This window comes from Chinchilla lanigera, unplaced genomic scaffold (assembly GCF_000276665.1).
Source record: "Chinchilla lanigera isolate Chin_1 unplaced genomic scaffold, ChiLan1.0 scaffold00021, whole genome shotgun sequence".
NCBI lineage: Eukaryota > Metazoa > Chordata > Mammalia > Rodentia > Chinchillidae > Chinchilla > Chinchilla lanigera.
Window position 1 is genome coordinate 18,309,934 of NW_004955422.1, and position 663 is coordinate 18,310,596.

Genomic DNA, 663 nt, shown 5'->3' on the forward strand with positions numbered 1-663 from the left:
CAAGGAGGCCCGGCCGGGAAGATGTCTCCTCTGGGTGCGCGCAGCTTCGCGCGAGGGTCAGCGACGGGGCAGCGGCGGCCCGAGCAGCGCCGGCCCTGCCCACGGACGGGCTCCCGCGGCTCGACAGCTGCTCGACGGGCAAGCAGGCTGCGGACGTCGACGGAGCCCGGCCAGCGGCATCGAGCAGTGCCATGCGAGGAGCCCAGCTGCGATCAGGGCATTTCCCCAGCCAATCTCCTGCTTTGGGGCCGTTTAAATTATGAATCCCATAAAGGACGGTGGCTTGGGTATTATATATCCTAGTGCTTGAGACTGGCACTTTTGGCTTTACTACGCTCTTGCTAAGTGGTGTCACACAGATCTTTTTCTCCCTGCAGTACATTGGTTTGCAACACTTCAAGCTCTTGATTCCTGGGAACTAGGAATGGAGGAGAGAGAACATGGTGAATCATAGAGTGTGCATAAACAGCCTTCAACTCTTAGGAAGATGTGAATGAAAGACAATTGAAATAATGCCTTCTATTTCTATCAGAGTTTGAACTCTAGGGTAAAGGCCCTGCATAAGCCCAAGATATTATCGTTTATTACATACAGCACAAGGTTTTTCTACGTGCAGATTTAGGGAGTTTGACATTTTCTGCTTTGTTGCACATCTTTAGGAGA